Genomic DNA, 22,031 nt, shown 5'->3' on the forward strand with positions numbered 1-22,031 from the left:
ACCCCCCCATCCACTTTCTCAACAATCCTCTGGAAGAAGTCTTTTCTTTCAAGCTTCTGGGTTTCACTATTTGCAATGACCTTTGCTGGGAAAGTCACATTTCCAACCTTGCCTCAAAAGCCAGTCGCCGACTGGGAATTCTCCGTCGTGCAAAGTCCTTCCTCGGCCCTCTTGAGCTCCTGACCACTTACAAAGCTTTTGTCCGTAGCCTGATGGAGTACTGCTCTCCCCTCTGGGCTGGTGCTCCTGCCTCCCACCTTTCTCGACTTCACGCTGTCGAAACCAGGGCTTTTAAGATCATTGGCATCTCCCGCAATGAAGCTGAGTCTTTGGGCCTCTCACTCAATCACCGCAGGTTGGTCGGTGGTCTTTCTGTCTTCTACCGACTCCTCTCCAGCCTTGCCCCCCCTGCTCTCTCTGCGATTTGTCCCAACCACATTTCCACAGGGCGCTCAAGGTCCGCCAACAACCCCCTTCTGGTAAAACTACCAAAATCACGAATCACTGCTCATCTTCACTCTTTCATTCCTCTTTTTTTCCCGCCTTTGGAATAAACTTCCTCACTCTATTCTTTCCCATTCTTCCCTCCAGGCTTTCAAAACAGCTGTTCACCACCACCTCTTATCTTCCCCCATCCAAATCCTCGATATTTTCTACCCCCGATAATCCACCCAAGCCCACTTCCTTCAATTCTCCTGCTTTCCTTCCTGAAAGTCCCTGTGATGTCCATCTTCTCCTCGCCATGTTCCCCGTCCCATCCCCATCCCTCTCCCTTCCACAGTTCACCTGTGTCTGTTTCCCAATGTTTTGTCCCTTCCACTCCCGCCCCTCTTGTCTCATGCCTCCTTGCTGTGAGTTGTGTGTTCGCTCTCATACGAGCCTCGACCAAGGTATACAAAAAAAAAAAAAAAAAAATTATACGGAAAAGAGCTATCACACGTGATTGTAAGTTAATTGGTTGAAAAGTTATATTCCACCCACATCCGTGGTGGCCATATTGGATTTATGCAAATTAGCGGAGTTCCCCAAGGTTGCCGCTCCGCCAACCAAGCCAAATTTTCTCTATAGAACCATGTGAGTATGAAACCATGAAAAAACAATATACTTATCATTACAACAAGGTTGAGTACAGAACATATATGGGTGGCAAACGGACTAATAAGCAAAGGCGGATCAAGTTGATTGGAGGGTCAGCAATTGGAATAGGAACACCGCTGACATCCAACTCAACAGCTGGCAGATCAGCCTGGTGCAGCCGCTCAAAGCAACTGTCCCAGTGGGCCTTCACTTTGGACTCCTCCGTCAAGAGCCCACCACCATCCACTCAAACTGTGTTTTACCAAGGAAGGGGCTTGAAGGAATGCAATGCACAAATTCCCCTGCAAGCAGGATGAGACTCACTTGACCACAGGTGATGCGCTACCCCCTCACAGATTCCTTGCGCACAGGCCCCCTTGTCCTACCTCAGCACGTCGACACAGTTTTGTGCCTCAACTCCTTGAACAGCCCAGCTCTGTCATTAAGCTTGGCCCTGTGACTCTTGTCAATGGTATCCAGTGTCCCTTGGGACAAAATTCTTCTTCACCCTACGATACGTTCGAAGACAATTACTGGCAGCATCAAGGATGGTGGTCTTGAAGGCAATTGACAACTCTTCAGGACCCCCAAAAGCACCCAGACCCCTCAAATCTCGACTCATCCTGTTCACAAACTCCTCAGCTACCCTTTCATCCTTCAGCTTTCCAACTTCTAGCCTAGGCTGGGATGGTACCCTTCTCCCAGATTTAAGCTGAAACTTCAGTTGTTACAACAAGCCCATGGTAGGTATTCAGGAACTGGGCACTACAGTCGACCCTGCAGTTCTGGATCATCCTCCAGCGACCATCCTCGAGGACATGGTCAATCTCCTTTGCCACACCACCAGAATTGGAATACCAAGTCCAGTGATGAGCCTGTTGGCACTGACCCATGAACAAGCCACCCTAAGACCACACCATCTTGGAAAGTGAAGGTGCTATTCTGGTTCATAGTTCCTGACCCATGGGGACCAACACATATCTCATAACTATCCCTATCAGTGCCAGTCGATGCATTGAAATCCTCCAAAACTAGAAGAGTATCTTGCCTGGGCCAATGATTATCCAGAGACTCAAGTGTGGCATAGAATGCGTTCTTCACAGTGAGAACACTCACCTCAGAGCAGCTACAGAGACCAGGAAAACAACACCCAAGGACTGAAGAATCCTTAGTCTCATACTATGCTCCTTGACAAGTGTTACCTCAATTATCATTGGAGTCAGCTAATTTGGGCACAGCTACAGCAACTCCTTGGGCATGGTAACCATCTGAGTGACCAGACTAATCGTGGGTGTAACCACCTTCCATGAAATCGCCACAAAGCGGACTCCAAACCTCAGAGAGTGCTGCAATACCGATGTTCAAACATTTGAGCACAGATGTTAACTGAGACAGGTAATCATCCTCTCTTAGGGATAGGACATTCCAAGTAACACCCAAAGGGACAGCCTCAGGTCAACCCAATGAGACCCTTGTCTGGTGAACGACTCCTCAGCACCACTCCGTAACACAGCACCATAATCTGGAAATTGGGTCCCAAAGGCTTTGTTTCAATCCTGTCATCTGGTGAGCTGCCTTGAAAGGGCAGCAGCACAGGAGGTAATCCCATGGAGTGGGTTTTCAGTTGTCTTTGCATTTGTAGGTTTTGAGGAATGAAGTGTTATACGGTGGCCAGAGTGCAAATCTTGTCACCAACCTTGGAAAAAAAAATTAACTTAACTTCAGGAAGACGTCCACAGACACAGTTGGACACTATATATGAATGGCTGTTGGCTTGCAAGGAGCTCCTCCGCCCCTTGACGAGTTTTGTTATTAATCCTGCTGGGTGTCCATATCCATACATCTTCTTCACCATAAAACCTGGTGAGGGAGATGGTTTAGTCACCAACAACCTGACCATGAAACAAGTTATTACAGGTTTACATGGTTCCTGTAGCAAGTCACAGATTTAATCTGGCCTGCCCCTTGCTGACCCCTTCTTCGCAACCATTGAGATAGCATGTTGCCACCACCGTATTAACTTCATGTTCACCAGGTGTTGCCACTTGCACCACCAAAATAAGTTGACACCTGGCAGTGTGCCAATGACAGCACACCCTCAAGTGCCCTTGTGTTAGCTTGTGCCATGCTTGGCAAAGTGTGCAGAGATTGCAAACTGTCCCATCAACCATCACCCCTACAAAACCAAACATCACTACATGCCCCCTCCACACCTCTAGCACCACTCACCCCTCTACTGGGGCGGGACATGGATGCCTCACAGACATGATGGTGGGATACAGCTAGACAAAAATAGCGTCCGGGGAAAGAAATGAGACAATCCCATGACATACAGGGCACCTGGTCAGCCTGTGATGATGGGACAAAGCATTTGTCACCGATTTTGTCCATGGTGTCTGAGTGTGCTTGGGCTGTGTCTGCTGTCAGGAGAAGCTGGATATTTCCGTTCAAGTAATATAACTAGATTATCAATTAATACAAAATCCCTCCCTTATAAACCATCAATTGAATGGAAAAACAAAAACGACTAATCTATAGTGAACATGTGACCAGCGTTTTTAATCTTCACCAATACCTCCATTTTCGCCATCTTCCTCTTAATCGCTCGCATAAGGCTCAAAACGATACAGTTCCACAACGACCCCAAAAGCGTTTCCATTGCTAATTTTGTCTCCAAATAGTTTTATTTATTTATTTATTTTATATACATTGTCGTGGCTCATATGAGAGCTAACGCAACGCACAGCAAGGTGGGCATGAGACAAGAGGTGCGTGAGAGGGAAGGACAAAACAGTGGGGAACAGAGTTATCAGGAGATATGTGGAAAGGAGAGGGATGAGGCGGGGAACAAGGGGTGCACAAGAAGGACATTACAGGGACATTCAGGAAGGAGAGCAGGGAATTTAAAGGAGTTGCGTTTATGGTGGATTATCGGAGGTTTTGGATGGGGGAAGATAAGAGGTGTTGGTGATCAGCACTTTTGTTGGCCTGGAGCGAAGAATGGGATTGAAGAGAGTGGGAGTTTGTTCCAAAGGCCCGAAAAAAGAGAAACGAAAGAGTGAAGGTTAGCAGTGATTCATGATTTTGGTAGTTTTACCAGAGGGGGGGGTTGCTGATGGACCGTGAGTGAAGAAGATGCAGCTTGTTGGTCTGAGGGATGACGGATGGTATGACAGAGGGTGGAGTTATCAGCAAAGAGATAAAGACGATTTTCCAGAGAGTGGGGGAGATCATTGATAAAAACCAGAAAAAGAACAGGGCTCAGAATGCTGCTTTGAGGAACTCCTGCCTGGACAGAAAGAGGGGATGAGAGAACTCCATTTAGGGCCACACGTTGACTGTGACAGGAGTGGAAGCTTGTGAGAGATGGGTGGAGATAGCATTGAATACCATAATAAGAGAGTTTTGTGAGCAGGGCAGGGTGTTAGACCATGTCAAAAGCAAGCAATATGTCTCGGGATAGGGCTCTGACTTCATGTCTGGCGTTGAGGACCTCCATCCATTGTTGGGAAAGCAGGAGCAGCAAATCGAGAGTGGAATGACCTGGTCTGAAACCAAATTGATGATCGGAAATCAAGCCGTTGGAGAAGAGGAAGGATTTAATGCCTGAAGTGATGATGGATTCCATAACATTGCTGATGATTGGGAGAAGGTTGATTGAACTGTCATTGCAGGGATCAGTTTTTGCACCTTTTTTGTGCAGGGCAGTAATGTTTGCTGATTTACAAGCAGATGGCAGAGGACCTTGAGCAAATGAGAGGGTGAATAGAACAGAGAGAGAATGAGCAAGAGCAGAGGATCAGATTTTTAGGACATGCGGGCTGATGCCGTCTGGACCGGTTGCAGAATCTGAGTCAAGATTTCAAAGCAAGCTCTCCACTTTGTCAGAAGAAAAGGACACATAGTCCACGGATAATTGGGTGTGACTGTGTAAGTGGGTACAGAAATCGATGGGTTTAAATCAAAATTTCTTCAAAATCCCACTGATCAGTTTCACCTTTCTGAGAATGTTTAGAGTTGGTAATGACAGTGGAATCAGTATCAGAATCCGAGCGCAAAATAGACTGTCTCTCTATATAATGCTGCTTTTGGATTAAGGGAGTTCACAGTGTGATGTCACTGGCGAAATCAAAAATCAACACTCTCAGGCTGTTTTTTTTTGTGATTGTGATTGGCAATTTTTTTTATTTTTTTCCCCCTTTCAAATTAGACTGTGATTAATGATTTTCAATGGTTTTCAGAAGAAAAAGATTGCGTTTGTTTTCCCCTTTAACATGCTACCAAATTTGTACCCCTTCCAACATAACTATCTTTCAATCCTAGAAAAACTTACAATCTCACTACTTTAGAAGTGATAAGCCTCATCATCAGACAACAATAAACCACTGGAAAAAGTTGTCTCTTGAAATTCTGAACCTCACCAGTAACTTCAACCTCTCCAGGGCAGAACTTCTTTCAAAGCTTGCGCATTAAGCTAACCACAGACTGGATATCCTGTGTCAAACTATCTCCTTTCTAGGTAATTCTGAACTTTTCACAGCCCTCGGATAATATCTTTAAATTTAGATCAACGGAGTATTTCCCTGCATTTTGGGTTGTACCCCACTGCTCACCTAACACTCCTTCATGCTGTGGGATTCAAACCACTCCACATCCTTAGCATATCCAATAAATAATCAGAAGCACAGGCCCTGCTGCTGTCTCATTGCAGACAAGTGGGGACCTCTTTTTTCTACCACCTGTCTTCAGGTCTTCTTCCATCTCCTCTTTCATCGCTCCAAGCATCCATAGTCATTGCGCTTTACACATTCTTACTGCAACTTTCCATTTTTTAAGCTTCTAAAATGCAGTGCATCATGCATTAGCTTCCATCCTCTGTAACCTTGCTCTTCCATGATCTGATAGTGTGTCAAAAAAAAAACTCGATTAAATACAGCAAGTATGTAATGGTTTGAGGTTCAAATTGTAGGTCAAGCATCCAAAGTACCAGCCATTCTCGAGACCCCCTGATGGTGCAATGGATATTAGTATGCTGCAGTTGCCATGTCCTTGGTTGAGTGGGTGTTGGTGGTAACACCCCATTGACGTGACGTCATCACGTAGGAGGCAACGTGCCACCTCACAGGCTGGTGCCGAAGCATGAGTGAAGAATAGTTTAAGACGTGGGGCATACACAAACCATTTTGGTCCCGTGTTTGACTAACCCGTAGGGACACAATAAATTGTGATACCGGCTTCTTTTACGAGAACGGATGGATTTAGATCTCGATCAGGAGAAGTTTCAATGTCCGCTCAAATCTGGTTTCCTCTAATTTGGTCATCCATGCAGCACATCGCTTCAGCATGGTGGGGAAATATTAGCAGACCCTATCGACATGACAAGATGTTTTCTCAACATATTTTAACTCGTAAAGGAACCAAGGAAACTAAGTTTTTCAAACTGAATAAGATTTGAGATTATTTTTAGGAATGGAGTATGTTGAAAAGAAACACTTTAACTGCTGGAATTTTAGAGCAGGGGTGAGGGAGGGTAGAACATTATTGTATTTTCGGATATCCTACCTGATTATTGTCATTGTTCCAAATGATGGAACTCATGTTCAGTTGGAGTTGCATTGTCAATGGTTCTCTTGAGTCAAATAAACCAACACTTTTGAAATGAACCTCTCCATTTCTATCACGTTGCCAGTTAATAATATCGTACCTTCCAGGTGGATCACCATTTTCATCAAAATACATTTCATGCCCTAAATTGTTCAAAAATCGTACTTCTCTAATATAGTGTAACAACTGAAGAAGGGAAAATCATTTTGAATTACTGATAGCATTTATCACTTTATGCACCAAGTTGAAGTCTTCAATATGGAAGGTCATTCAGTAATAGTTTATGCCTTCATCAATAAATATCCTCAACAAAAAATATTAAGCGACAAATGTTTTGTAACAAGAAATATTACATGGTATGCTGGTGCGGTATGCCTGGTGTTGACTTTATGGTTTGGGTGGTTGGCTTGGGATCCAAGGGTCCTGATTTCAAATCCTGCTTCTCCATTGAATTAATACCAGGTGGGGTTGACTCAGGCTGTCATCCTTTCGAGGTCGGCAAAATAGTACCAGCTTGCTGGAATTATTGAGCCATTCCAGTATCCTGTGTCAGAGTGGTGACCTTTTGAGGAATGTGTCCAATAGCCCAGTCGACTGCTTTGGCAGCACCAATGCTCTGCACAGAGTGTGGTCCTGATGGATGGATGATGGATGGAATATTTTATGGTTATCGGGAGAGGGTAATTATGGTGAATTAAAACGTGCTCATTTCCTGTTGAAATGGAGCAGCACATTGATCTGATGCTCCTTTTACAAACATGATGTCAGTGGAAGCCAAAGTGAGGACAATAAATTTTCTTATACGAATGTTGAAACATTCATACCAACCACTGCAGGAAAGGAGTGTAAGTAATGCTCAAAGTGTGAGCCCTTCTTCAAAGCAAGAGAGCTGTTTCATCGACATAAATTTTCATTCCTTTCTATGACACCAGGATTAAGAGAAAGGGACAGAGTTGTTTCATCCCTTTATCTGGCACCAGCCACAGCATCCCAAAAATGATTATGTCTTCAGTGTTAGCACCTCCTGACCTGTTGTCCCATCATCTTTCCACAACCTACACATGTCACAAGTGTGCTTCCAGAATCTTACACCTGGTTGCCATCCCTAATTCCTTGCTTAACATACACCTCCATTCCTTCATCCATCTGTTTCTCAAGTCTGTGGACCCAACCCATGCAATCGATGCCTCATGCAGCTACGTCTGAACCCATGGGTATCCCCACTATCTCCTGGAGTATCTTGTTTCCAAATGTAAATAAACTGTTGTTTAGGAGAAATCTAATACTTTCTTTGAGTTTAGTTCTTGAAAAACTACATGAATACTGATTTCCCCTTGAAGACTAGTTTGCTCCTTTTTTGACAGTCTTTAATGGAAACTTTATTACCTCCTGCAAAAGCTTTATCTTGCATGCTGTCCAATGCGGTTGCGAGCTTCTCATGTGGAATGTTTGTGTATAATGTAGAAAAGCACAAGTTGATAGACATTTGGCCTTATAGCCTTGTTACTATCACCAGAAGAGAGGGTATTGCATTTGGGTCAGTTTGTTTGTCTGTTTGTTATGACGAAATTGAAATTGAATTGAATCTGTCTGTCTCGTTTGTATGTTTGTCTGTGAGTGTGATATTTCGTGAACGCTTTCAACTATCTTCGTCAAACTTAATCAGAGGATTCCGAAGGACAAAAGTGAGGCTGTCAATGTTTTTTGACGATATAGTTCAAATATCAAGGGAACAGTGACGTCATTTGCATAAAACAGATATGACAAAAAGTGTGCGCTACATGACGTCAAACTTGACACAAATTAGTTGGAAAACATCACCTACAAATTCCGAGCATATTTGATAATAAGACCATTATTAAAGCACAAGATTTCTGTTGGGGCCGGGGACAGATGACGCCTTTCCAAAATTCTTGCAATCCGTTGACCTATAACATAATTTCCATGTCAATGAAGTCTCCCATGTTAAAGTATAGAGGGTTTTTATGGACTAAAAAGATAACTCGGGAATTCTTCAAGATACAGGAAAGAATTACAACCACGTTCAAAGGCCAAGGTGACAGTGACATCATTTGCATGATTTTCATCATACTTGTCAGGCTACTGTCTGATGCCTTCCTTTTGTTTGTTTGTGCACACAGAACGTGTGTTTATTAATTAGGTTAGACCCTTTAGAATCCAAACAACCTTTAGAACTTTTACCACCCAAAGACCCGAAGGACCACAAAGACTCACAAAATCCCACAAAGACCGAAAGATCCCTAAAACTCTTAAGAGCCCTATAAAGAGCCACTAGAACCTGAAGACCATGTCAGATCCCGAATAATCCTTGTAATCCCAAGACCATTTTAGAGCCTAAGACGCTATAGATCCTCTTCGACCCATTAGAACGCTGAGGAGCCTTTGACTCCTTTCTACCCTTTAGACCTTCACACTTTTCAGACCTTTTAATACCCTGTAGACCCCTTTGACTTCTCCACATTTTAAGATCCTTTAATCCCCTTCAGACAATTTCGACCCTTTCAACATTAATTTACACCTTTTAGACCCTTTACACACTTTAAACCATTTTGTCCTTTTCAGACCTTTCAACCTTTAGATCATTGGACCTTTACAACTTCACAGACCTTTGACATTTACACATTTACAACCAGACCATTTGGTAAGACCTTTCATTTGCAATCAACGACCTTTCATTGAATACATCCTTTCACTTATTTGCACTCGAAATACCCACACAAAAGAAGTCCTGGTAAGGGTCTGCAATCTCCGATTGCTCTTTCTTTTTATTAATGTTGTGGATACTGTCGATTATTGGTTTGGAATTATCAATGATCAAGAATTTATTTATACCAGAATAAAATCTCAACTTCTCATGGGAGTTTTTTTAAGCATTTATAAATTACTTTCATTGCCCCTGTAATACTATCTGATAATGGATTCAAACTGCATTCTCTACTAGCCACGATGAACCTCACACTTCTGAGGGTTTTTGTGCATTTTTGGGATTAGGTAAATGAATGGTAATTTATGGTGTTTATCAGGAACTAACAATCCTCTCGCTTTTGAGAAATGTATATGATGTTGTATCAAGTCTATCTTGTACATCTTTGAGAGTCTCGTCTGCAAGCCCAATTCTTCCAAAAGTGTTTCCATGTGGAATGTTTTGCATATGAATGCAATATTATTATTTGCTTCATCAATTGGAAAAATAACATGTTGTGTTTGAAGCTGTTTTAAATAATCACGCATCTCCAGATTGTTTAAAATTACCTTCGCATTATTTATTTGAGCTCTTCTTTTCAAATCAACAATTCTCCTTTTTACATGTTTCTAGACCTCCTCCAAACATAAAGCTTTTTGTGTGTTTATCAATGTTTTTCTATCATCCATTCCATTAATCCTGTCATTGTAAGTTCCATTGCTTTACCCCAGGTAATCCATTCATTTTCTCGACTCGAAAATACCACCTGTTGCTTCGCTGACTAGAATACTGAGAAGGGGGAAAAAGGAGGGTGAGAGAGAGAGAGAGAGAGGGAGGAGTGGGGGAAGGGAAGGCAGCGAGAGGTGAGAGGAAGGGAAGGCAGACGTGTGGTGCAGCTTTAATTACGATTCAGACTGTCTCATCAAAATGATTCTGCATCAAATAACAGTGAGGATTGAGTCAAAATAATGTGTGAAATCCATTTTGTTCTGGGCAAACTATAAATACCCCTCAAAAACAAACACCGTCCACACATCCCTGCAGAGGAACACAGTCCGGAGACAAACCTCACCTGGACGCATCGGCAGCCAAGCCGTACAGAGAATAGCACTGCCCGGACACGTGCAGAGACAAATTTCCGTCCGGACTGCAGAAACACCACCCAGACACATCTGGAGACAAACACCGCCCAGATATAACTACCCTGCGGATATGCCCAGAGACAAACACCACCCAGACATGCTTGCAGATAAACACAGCCCGGAGATAAACATCACCCAGACGCATCCGCAGCCAAGCCATACAGAGACAAACACTGCCTGGACACATCCACAGACAAATTTCCGTCCAGAATGCATTAACACCGCCCGGACGAATCTGGAGACAAACACTGCCTGGACGCATCCAGAGACGAACACTGTCCGGATGCGGCTGGGGACAAACACCTCCCGGATATAACTACCCTCCGGATATGTCCAGCAAAACCGCCCAGCCATAACTGCCCTCCGCATACGTCCAGAGAAAAACACTATCCAGACATATCTACCCTCCGGATACGTCCAGAGACAAACACAGCCCAGACATATTATATCTACCATCCAGATATGTCCAGAAACAAACACTGGCTGGACATACCCCTCTGGATACCTCCAGAGACAGAGAGAGAAAGAGAGAGGGGAAAAATTAGGGGGAGAGAGAGAGAGAGGGAGGAGTTGGGGAAGGGAAGGCAGCGAGAGGTGAGAGGAAGGGAAGGCAGACATGTGGTGCAGCTTTAATTACGATTCAGACTGTCTCATCAAAATGATTCTGCATCAAATAACGGTGAGGATTGAATCAAAATAATGACGGAAATCCATTTTGTTCTGGACAAACTATAAATAGCCCTCAAAAACAAACACCGTCCACACATCCCTGCAGAGAATCACAGTCCGGAGACAAACATTGCCTGTACGCATCCAGAGCCGAACACTGCCCGGATGCCTCTGAAGACAAACACTGCCTGGGCGTGTCTGGAGACAAACTCTGCTGGATGCATCCAGAGACGAGCACTGCCCGGATCCGGCTGGGGGAAAACACCTCCCGGACATAACTACCCTCCGGATATGTCCAGCAAAACCGCCCAGCCATAACTGCCCTAGGCATACGTCCAGAGACAAACACCGTCCAGACTTATCTACCATCTAGATATGTCCAGAAACAAACACCGGCTGGACATAACCCTCTGGATACCTCCAGAGACAGAAAGAGAAAGAGAGAGGGGAAAAATTAGGGGGAGAGAGAGAGAGAGGGAGGAGTCGGGGAAGGGAAGGCAGCGAGAGGTGAGAGGAAGGGAAGGCAGACATGTGGTGCAGCTTTAATTACGATTCAGACTGTCTCATCAAAATGATTCTGCATCAAATAACAGTGAGGATTGAGTCAAAATAATCTCTGAAATCCATTTTGTTCTGGACAAACTATAAATACCCCTCAAAAACAAACACAGTCCACACATTCCTCCAGAGAAACACAGTCCGGAGAAAAACATCGCCTGTACACATCCAGAGACGAGCACTGCCCGGATGCGGCTGGGGACAAACACCTCCCGGACATAACAACCCTCCAGATATGTCCAGCAAAACTACCCAGCCATAACTGCCCTATGCATACGTCCAGAGAAAAACACCGTCCAGACATATCTACCATCCAGATATGTCCAGAAACAAACACTGGCTGGACATAACCCTCTGGATAATTCCAGAGACAGAGAGAGAAAGAGAGAAAAGGGGGGGGGGGGGTGGTAGGGGAGAGTGAGAGAGGTGTGGGAGGAGAATGCTGCACTATATCGGGAGGGGGTAGACAAACGATGGGATAAAGCGAGAGGTGGGGGTAGGGGAGTTAGCAGAGAGAATATGTTATGCTTTATGAACAATACACACACACACACACACACACACACACACACACACACACACACACACACACACACACAAACCACACACACAAACACGCCACAGGTGCTTGGCCGATATCGGGAATTTTTAAGGAATCGGCAGGTTGGAGTCAGTGTGATTACTGACTGCAGGATGTACTGTATGCAACCCAAAACCTTGAGTAGCTTTCACTAAAAAAGAACGCTGCATTTATAGAGACGTTTCAGGGATATGTGCACAAACATTAATCTTTATAAACAGCTGCTTGGGACAAATGCAAAAAAAATTAGACTCGGTAATTTAGAAAGCATGTTTATTTGGCAAACAGCTTGGAAATCGGGTGTTATCTGATATATTTTGATTTGAAATTCACAAAGAGAAACATATAACCTTTGGAAAGCAAACCCGATAACCAAATGCTTTAGAAACAATCGTGAAGACAAAGTAAAACCTGATAAAACCTCCGATAACATTCAGGATGAAACTTTGCCACCATGGCACCTGTAACAGACAGGGGATGTCCATAGACTCATGGAGAGTTCCTTCAGATACAAATCTACCCCTATGTACCACGTCCGTGTGTGCTGAATATGCACCTCTGCCTTGTAGTAACTGTTGAATGTACATCCCGATCGTGACACGAACTGTACCGCTTTCGATGGGTGGGTGGTCGGTAAGTGGCTTAAGCACTCAAGCAAGTACTCCAACGGAATGCCTGGCTTTGCAAGCCATTACCTTCTTCTTCTTCTTCATCTTCTTCTTCTTCTCCAACTCCTTGCATATGGCTCCTTGGCTGCCAGGTAGCTATTATTTTGTTGGGGTGTAACTATGCCGCTGATACTGTGTCCCTATACCTGTACACTGGTATTCATTTCGCCAACGTCAAAAGGATGACAGGCTGAGTCAACCCCACCTGTTGAGAATTCAATGGTAGGAGGGTTCAAATTCAGGACCCTAAGATCATTCCCAAGTGAGCAATCCTAACCATGAAGCCAACACCAGGCTTAACAAAAGATTACCAATTGCCGTCAATAAAACTCTGCACTTGTTAATGCCCAAGCAATATCTGAATTTGACAATTTAACACTCGGAGTCGGAACTGCTGCTGTGTTTGATTCTGGAGCTTAAATTTTGTAATTCAGCTTAGTATAAGAAATTTTTGAGGTTGATGCATGTGCGGAAATGAAATAAAGCCACAAACGCTAGCATCTCCATGTATTTATAAGAATTGTAATATACCCAGCATTCCATAGCCATGACGAAGAGGCATTCGACAATATTAGTAAGGAAAGTGGAAAAAAAAAAAAAACTTTCTCGTGAAGAAATTGTTACGACCTGTTCCAAGTCAAGGCATGGTTGAGCAAGCCAAAAAAACATGGCGGCTTCAGACCCCAGTGAGGTTACCCAGAATATGTCTTAAGACCGCAGACAGGTCGGTGGCCAAGGAATGCCTGATAAAGGATATAATTAATTAAGGCCATTTTAATTATCTTCAAAATGGGTGTTTTAATTAACCATAACACCGAATTTTCAGTCTTGCTCTTTCTTGGAGTTTTATTCGTATGCAAGCAAAGTTTCAGGATACTAGGTTTTCATGGTTTTGGAGTTATGGCGGACACACACCACACACATACATACACATATTGACATTTATCAGTGTACATAATTTGGTCCTTTTGTAAGTAATGCACGGAATTTTCTGTCTTTCATGCTGCTGAGATCACCTTGATCATGTGTTTATGATTTGGTTGTTTAAATACGGAATCCTCACAATTGCAATGATGTGTGTTACTTAACCATTCCTCTTTGTCTATAGATTGCACCGTTTCCATCAGAGTTGAAGATTTTTCCCCCAATTGCATATATCAAAGTGTACAGAACCCTTGGTGGCTCTATCTGTTGTATTGTTTTTGGGAATTTACCCCACACTTCCCTCTGTTGCAGTATTTTCTTTACATTGATCATGAGCAAATACCACCCGTCGCTTCAGTGAGGGGAAGACAAAAGGGGGGGAGGGGGAGAAAAAGAGGGGGGAAGAGGGAGAGAGAGGTGGGAGAGTGAAGAGGTGGAGGTAAATGGATTGGGAGGAGGGAGGGGTGAGCGAGGGGGGGGATGTAGCGAGGAGGAGTGGTGGAAGTGAAGACAGTGTGAGATTAGAGGAAGGGAAGACAGACATGTGGTGGCACATTAATTACGATTCATACTGTTTTATCAAAATGAATCTGCATTGAATAACAGTGAAGATGGAAACAAAATATTGTCTGAAATTAATTTTTATTTCTACCTGTCATACTATAAACACTCCCAGAGACAAACACCACTCGGACATGTCTGGAGACAAACTCACGTCCAGAGATAAATAGCCTGCAGACATGTCGGGAGATAAGCACCGCACAGACATAACCACCGTCTGGATATGTCCAGAGACAGAGACAGACAGAGAGAAGAGCAAGAGAGGGTAAGGGGGAGGGGAGAGTGAGAGGTGTGGGAAGAGGGTGCTGCACTGTATTTGGTGTGGGTAGAGCAAGGATGCGACGGAGAGAGAGAGAGAGAGAGAGAGAGAGAGGGAGAGAGAGAGAGAGAGAGAGAGAGAGAGAGAGAGAGAGAGAGAGAGAGAGAGAGAGAGAGAGAGAGACAGAGACAGAGACAGAGACAGAGACAGAGACAGAGACAGAGACAGAGACAGAGACAGAGAGATGAGCGAATACGTTATGCTTCATGAACAACACACACACACACACACACTCACACACACACGCACACACACACACACACACACACACACACACACACACACACACACACACACACACACACTTATGCCAGCGTATGAGTCACAAGTTCCGCTATGCTGGCCATAAGTTGTAGGCACGTTACGCGATCATTGACACACGTCGACACACGTTACTTGTAAGTTACTCATAAGTCGAAACACGTCGAGGTAATGTTTAGCGTACCCAAAACTTATTTCTAACCTATGAGTAACGTGCTTTGAACCGATGTGTAACGTACCTCCAACGCACATTGACGTATGTAGACATATTTGATTGACGTCTTCCGGCCGACCACAGAACTTACTGAACGTGTTTCTAATTTACAGCTACCGTATAATGGTGTATTAGCAGCGTTTAAAAAAAAAACAAAAAAACAATAACTTCCAATATTTCGTCACGTACCATTACCTCACGTCCGATTGCCTCTTCAGTTTGTTCATGTCTTATTCTTAGTTCCTCCTCTGTTTGAGGATATTGTCACGTCAACGTCGAAACTTAAAAGCAAATGTCCGAATATATTTTAAAATTCGTGATAGACTAACAAAATAATAATCAAAAAAGAACAACAACAACAACTTCACATATTTCATCACGTGCCTTCACGGAGCCAAGGTGAAAAAAAGAAAATGTGCCTTGACGGAGAAAATAAGTTTCGGGTATGCTAAACATTACCTCGACGTGTTTCGACGAATGAGTAACTTACAAGGAACTTGTGTCGACGTGTGTCAAAGATCGCATTCAAAGATCGCATATCGTGCCTACAACTTATTCCTAGCGTCGCGGAACATGTGAGCCATACGGCGAGTACGTCATAAAATTTTTAGCATGTTTGAAATTTCACGACGTTTAAACGTGCCACGAAATATGACAGTGTACTTCATCGTTTTTCAGCGGGCTCTTAACGTATACACAACTTACCCATACCATATTCGACGTGTGCCAGCGTTTTAGATACATTTTTCATAGGTCGGCAAACGCTGGCTAAATCGTCAAGGTGTGACTGTGATGTTGACACTTCCAATTCTCAGGCGGTTTCAATTTAAATCGGCTTGCGGCAGGTTTTTAACAGGCTACTCCACGAGTTCGTCGGCGATACGTGCAGCGCGCTATGCCTAAGTTAAACTATCGTTGGGCATAGGTTGTGAACGCCGACAACAGGCTAAGCATTCGTTGGTATAAGTTATCTATAACACAACGAAACGTTCTGTGCCTGTTAGTAATGTTATGCATGCGACCAACACGTTACGAATACGACCATAACTTTAAAAAAAAACATCAAAATTTCAGCGTACGCCAACGTTTTACATACATTTTTTTACGTTGCCATTGCTGGCTAAATCCTCAAGGTGTGACAGTGCTTTAAGCCAGCATTTTACATACATTTTAATACATTGCCATTGCTGGCTAAAACGTCAAGGTGTGACTGGGAATTTAGGAGCCTGGAATGACCTATCCCAAAGAGAGGATGATCACCTGACTCTTAATATTTGAGGTCAAGCATTTGGGCATTGGCATTGCAGCACTCTTTGAGGTTCAGAGAACGGATGGTGGCGAGATCATGGCATGTGGTTACATCTACCATTGGTCTGGTTGCTCTGATGGCTACATGTCCAAGGAGTTGCTGCAGTTGTGTCCAATAAGCTGACTCCAATGATAATTGAGGTAACAACGGAAAACAAGTGTATTCTGAGACTGAGGATTCGTCCTTCATTGGGCGTAAATTATCTGGTCTCTGTAGATGCTCCAACTGAGGCAAGTGGTCTCACAGTAACGGACGCATTCGATGTTACACTCGAGTCTGTTGTTGATCAGTGCCCCAGGAGAGATACATTTCTAGTCTTGGGGGATTTCAATGCATCGACTGGAACTGATAGGGATGGTTATGAAACATGTGTTGATCCCCATGGTTCTGGAACAGTGAACCAGAATAGAACTAAGTTCCTTGACTTTGCAAAAAATCATGGACTTAGGGTGTTTCAGTCATGGCTTTAGTGCCCGCATGCTCCATCGCTGGACTTGGTGTTCCAATGCTGGTGGTGTGGCAAAGGAGATTGACCATGTGCTCTTTGATGGTCACTGGAGGATGATCCAAAACTGCAGGGTCTACCGGAGTGCTCAGTTCCTCAATACTGACCACCGGCTTTTGTAGCAACTTTAAGTTTCTGCTTAAATCCAGGAGCATTCCACCATTTCCAGCCTCGGCTGGATGTTGTCAAGCTCAAGTTTGAGAGGGTAGCTGAAGAGCTTGTAATGAGGCTGACCGGGGATTTGTGGGGTCTTGGTGCTTTAGGGAATTCTGAAGAGATGCAGAGTGCCTTCAATACTACCGTACTTGATGTTGCCAGTTGATGTCTTGGGAAAAGAATAATTTTGTCTCTCAAGAGGCACTGGATTCTATTTACCAGATTCACAGGGCCAGGCTGAATGGCAGAGCCAAGCTGTTCAAATATCTGAGTGGTAAAACTTGAAATGTGCTAAGGGTTGACAAGGAAGACTATATGCATGGAATCTGTGAGGGGGTAGAGCATCACCTGTGGTCAAGTGATTCTCAGCCTGCTTACAGAATAATTTGCACATTGTGTTCCTCCAAGCCTATCCCTCGGTGTGCTGAAGTTTGAGCAGAGGGTGGTAGGCTCATGACAGAGGAGTCCAAAGTGAAGATGTGCTGGGAGAGTTACTTTGAGGCGCTGTATCAGGCTGATCCACCAGCTGTGAAGTTGGATGTCAGGGGTGTTGCTATCCTGACTGCGGATCCTCCAATTAACTGTGATCCACTTTCGTTTGTGGAAACAGACAGCGGTGAACCACTTGAAATGGGTAAAGCTCCAGGGATTGTGGCTTCCATGCTGAACTTCTCATGGCTGGTGGAATTGCTCTACTGGTGTCATTGCATGCAGTTCTGTGCCGTGCTTGGAACACAGGCATCATCCCATCTGACTGAAAGAGTGGCCTTGTTGTCGCACTCTGGAAAGGGAAGGGTGATTGCCAGGACGGCAACAATGACTGAGAGGTGACTGCTTTCAGTGCCGGGCAATGTCTTTGCTTGGATAATTATTTATTTGGTTTTCCACCATCTGCTTGAGCACCAGCATCCAGAGCAGTCAGGCTTTACACTAAAGAGGTCAATGATTGACCGTATCCTTGCTCTTTGGATCCTCACCAAACACAGATGAGAGTTTTGGCAGGGGCTGCTTGCAGCTGATGTTGATCTCTGTAAAGCATTCGATTCAGTGAAACGGGTTGCCCTCTGGAGGATTATTGGTCTTCCTGGGGTGCTGATCGTGCGGCGCATCTTCGTGGGGTTTATTGGGGGTTGGGGGGGGAAGTTGGGGTGGTGGGTTCCAAAACTAATCAATTTGATGTCTGAACTATACTCTGGTACTGAGAGTGCTGAGAGATGTGGTGATTTTTGTGACTTATTGTGACTTATGTGAGATTTGACTTATTTACAGTTGTTACTGGAGTTCATCAGAGGTGTGTACTGTCCCCAACACCTTTTACCACTTGTATGGACTGGATTCTGGGGAGGATGTCGGAGAGATCAAGCTGCGGTGCATCGTTTGGCAATGTCAACATTTCTTACCTTCATTTGCAGATGATGCAGTCATCTTTGCAGAGACACAATATATCCTTTTGGGGGCCTCAAAATGCTGAATGCAGAGTCAGAGCCACTGGGTTATGGGTTTCCTCCGTCAAAACCAAGATCATTGTCTTCATTGACATCTTGGATGCTGCTATTTTGTCTGTACCTATTTATGTCGAGGTTTTTGAAGTCAGGAGAGATTTACTTGCCTTGGCAGTGATATTCATATCTCTGCTGGCTGTGAGCCAGAGGTCAACAGACATCTGGGTTAGACTTGGGGAGTCATGGATTCACTGATTCATGGGGTGAAGCGCTGTCGGTACCTGTGTGGGAGGACGAAAGTCCAAGTCTTCAGTTCCTTGGTGTTTCCAGTCTTCTGCTTTGGATGTGAGACTTGGACTCTGAGCAGGGATCTGAGACAGCGACTTAATTCCTTTTGTAACGGTCAGTTTGCATTATCCGCGGCTATTGCTGGCCAGATTTTTTGTCCAAGGAGCTGTTTCTGAGAGAGAATTAAATGAAATTTGTAACCTGCATAGTCCATTGGCATCTGCTGTGGCTGCAGAGACATGTGGCTCGTTTTCCTGACACTGATCCTGCTCACCAGATTCTCTCAGTGAGGGAGCCTTATGAGTGGTGGAGGCCAATGAGCTGACCACGTGCCTCGAGGTTGCAGCAGGTTGATCGGCTTCTCAAGTACATTAGGATGGGCCAGGCATCTGCCTGGGGTATGGCCAGAGGGAGGCCTCTGGAGTACCGTCAGAAAGTGATGTGCTGCTCCGGCCCATGCTCCCATATCTGACCTGACCTGACCTGATTTTCCAAACTTCCTTCAGTTTTTTTTTTATCAGTATTGATCTTAATTCTACTGCTGTGAAGTAATCTTCAGATATTTTATTTGATAAGATCTTACAATTTGTTGTTTTGTCTCGAAATGGATATTTAAGTAAGCAATAATTGAAAGCAAGGAAGTAATGCTCACGTGCGACCTAATTATTCCATCGAGTGTGAACACAGAAAACAAAGCATTTTAACCGATATAGTGCTGAGATACAAAAAAGAAATCAAGGTATTGCTATTTGAGATGTCACTGCCCAGCGATTTTGGCCTAAACAATGCAGAAACCAAGAAAATGAGCAAATACCAAGACCTAAAAATATAGTGAAAAGAGCCTGGAAGCTAAAGAAAGCCGAAATTGGACCAGTGACAAATTGAGCAATGTGAATGATGAAGAAGAACCATACAGAGATCTTAAAACCATCCCTGGGAATATTAATACAAAGAAACTGCAGCTGGAAGCTATGTGGGGCTCAGTGACAATCCTGACAAGTTTCCTCGGAACAAAACTTTGAGAGCAAGAAAACTTCATAACTTGATCCATGATCCTCACAGAAACTGATGTGGATATTACAAGAACTGGGAGGACTTTGTTCCACCTTCTGTACCCTGCATATAGAAATATCAGCCAACGGCACTCACAAACACACAAAAAGAAAGACACATGCAACCAACCAACTAGCCTCATAACATACATTGTTCCAAACAACAACCATACACACAAACACATATGTCTCCATGTCTCATCCACGTTTAGTCACTTCCCCTTTTGGGGCTGAAACAACCACTAAAGGCCCGGTCACACCTTGACGTTTTAGCCAACGTATGCCGAATTTTGAATTTTTATTCTAAAACGCTGGCACACGTTGAATACGTTATGGGTAAGTTTTGATAACATTGAGAGCACGCTGAAAAACACTGCCATACGTCGTTGTACGCTGGCTTTAAACATTGTACTTTTCGGTTGTCCTCAAATTTTTTCATGCTTGAAATTTCACGATGTATGCCGGCGTATGACTCACACGTTCCGCTACGCTGGCCACAAGTTGTATGCACGGTCTGCGATCGTTGACAGACGTCAACACATGCTACTTGTAAGTTAATCATAAGTTGAGACACGCCGAGGTAATGTTTAGCGTACCCGAAACTTATTTCTAACCTATGATTAACGTGTTGTTGGCACGTTACGCGATCGTTGCCACACATCGACAGACGTTACTTTTAAGTTATTCATAGGCTGAAAGACGTCGGTATAATGGATCGTCCTTGCGTCAGCGTCCACGGCCACGGCCAGGACACTTATTTGCAGCATTCTTCAAACTTTTCTTCGGCATGACGAGGATGTTCACACTTCGATGTCTAGCTTGGCTATGATTCCAATTGTCCATCGGCAGCGTCTATTTAAAATAGTCGAGTTTGAGCGTTTTAACACGTTCAGAAGAAACGCTTTAAATTTCCAAACCCCAGCGTCAAAAAACAAAGGTGAGTGACAGCAATTTAAATCGTTCATTGTAAACAATGAAAATGGCTGAGTGGTACCGTTTAAAAGTCGTTGAGTGTAAAAAAATCCAATTGTTGAGCGCAAGCGTCTACTTTCAATAGTGGAGATGCAGCCATTTAAATCGTTGAGTGGCAGCCTATGAACCTACCCGTGGACACGCGTATGCAAGGACGATCCATCATAACCCACACCCTCCCCCTCACACCCACCTACTACTGCCAACATGAACAAACTACTACTAATACTAATACTAATACTAATACTAATACTGATACTGATACTGATACTGATACTGATACTGCTGACATGGACATCGACTCAAAAAGGAACTCGAAAACACTGTTGGGTTCCCTTTTATGAGCAGCATTTTTATATACCAATTCCCAAAACTGCTGGGAACACGTCTTTATATGGCAGTTGTAACCTAGAAACTCGTTCATTTTTTTTTTTTGTCGACCGGAAGACGTCATTGGAATACGTCTACATACGTCGATGTGTGTTGGGACTACGTAAAGAATTGGTTCAAAGAACGTCAAACACAAGTTAGAAATAAGTTTCGCGTAAAAAAGACATTACCACGACGTGTTTCGACTTATGAGTAGCTTATAAGTAGCGTTTGTGGACGTGTGTAAGCGTCTACATATCGTGTGTAAAACTTATCCCCATCGCATGCGGAACGTGTGTCATACGCCAAGTACGTCATAAAATTTTGAACATGTTTAAAATTTCTTGACGTACTCTACTTACTACAACGTATGATAGCGTACTTTAGCGTTCTACTCACGTATACCAAACTTACTCATACCGTATTTGACGTGCCCCAACGTTTTAGACACATTTTTCTTAGGTCGGCATACGCTGGCAAGATCGCCAAGGTGTGACCGCGATGTTGACACTTCATTTCTACGGCAGTTATGATTCGAATCGTTGTGCGTCAGCCTTTTAATAGGCTACGTCACGACATCGTCGGCGATGCGTGCAACGCGCTATGCCGAAGTTAGACTATCGTTGGGCATCGGTTGTGTAGGCCGACAACAGGTTC

This window comes from Eptatretus burgeri, chromosome 1 (assembly GCF_056783735.1).
Source record: "Eptatretus burgeri isolate ZD-2024b chromosome 1, Ebu_testis_v1, whole genome shotgun sequence".
Classification (NCBI taxonomy): domain Eukaryota; kingdom Metazoa; phylum Chordata; class Myxini; order Myxiniformes; family Myxinidae; genus Eptatretus; species Eptatretus burgeri.